The sequence below is a fragment of the Gavialis gangeticus genome, unplaced genomic scaffold (assembly GCF_001723915.1).
Source record: "Gavialis gangeticus isolate Ggan-Ray unplaced genomic scaffold, GavGan_comp1, whole genome shotgun sequence".
Taxonomy (NCBI): domain Eukaryota; kingdom Metazoa; phylum Chordata; order Crocodylia; family Gavialidae; genus Gavialis; species Gavialis gangeticus.
Window position 1 is genome coordinate 66,744,427 of NW_017728993.1, and position 1,242 is coordinate 66,745,668.

Below are 1,242 nucleotides of genomic sequence, written 5' to 3' on the forward strand. Positions count from 1 at the left end.
TGGGAAGATTGCTGCTGCCACTGGCCCCAGGCAGCAGCGGTAGCCTCCTGTCATCTGGTGTGCAGATCCAGGGGCCCACACCCCCGGGAGGAGTCTGGCACAGCCCCTCAGCCCTCCTGGGGGTGTGGGATCCCGGATCTGTGCGCCAGATGATAGGAGGATGCCGTTGCCAGCTGGGACTGGCGCTGGGTGCAGCCTGTGCCAAGTGCTGGGAAGACTGCTGCGGCCACTGGCCCCAGCCCGCAGTGACAGCATGCTGTCATCCCACGCACAGATCCAGGGGCCCATACCCAAGGGGCTGCGGGGCTGTGCCAGACTCCTCCAGACTGTGCGGGCCCCCAGATTTCCGTGGGGATGACAGCAGGCTGCCACTGCTGGCTGGGACTTGCACTAAAGCCAAGTAAGCCTGGCTTTGAAACTTGAAATGTTTTGAAACATTCAAAATGTTTCAAGTGCCCTCATTTAATTTCAAGGAAAGCCTTTTGTTTCACTTCAGTTTCGCTGTTTGGCGCTCAAAATTAATCAAAACAGCTTCAAAACGAAACACTTGGCAAAATTTCACACAACCCTACTGCCTACTGGCTAGCCCTGCACTAGCGCACCCTCATGGCTCAGCCAGCCCCTCTGCAGCACGTTTTGCCAGGGAAACATCCCCAGACTGGCAGGCTGACCCCCCAGGTTTCCTGCCAGCTGGGGCTGCTCTGTCCTGGCTCAGTGGGCTGTTGTCCTGGGTGCACATTCAAATGGCACGCCCAGGAGCATTAAACTCCAGAGTTTATATTGCTTTGCATTAATTGCTTGTGTACATATGCCCAGCAGACGTAAGATAAATACATTACAGTCTCTTTTCACCAATTTTTTAATCTTCTCATGGCAGAAATTACCTTTCTTTTCAGAAAGAGGGTTGCTTCAGTAGTTCAGTTCTAGTTAAATAAAAAAATGATAAGGTTCGCTTTCAGTTATGTGCTTCTTGCTTTGTGATCCTTAGCCCTGCTTACTATAACAGCCGTGATTTTTTTTATTGCAGTAGAGAGAAGAGTTCCTAGATTCCAGTGTGAGAGCTGCCAGTCACATGACACTTGGTGTGTTGTTCAGTGGCCCACCTCTAGGCCTCTGTTTTCTTTCTTTTTTTTTTCTTCTTCTATTTTTTTTTAAAGAAGGTACGTTCCTAGCACTTAAGAAAATATTCATAGTTTACTCTAAGGGTTCAGAAATCAAAAGGCATGTGTAAAGAACACCACA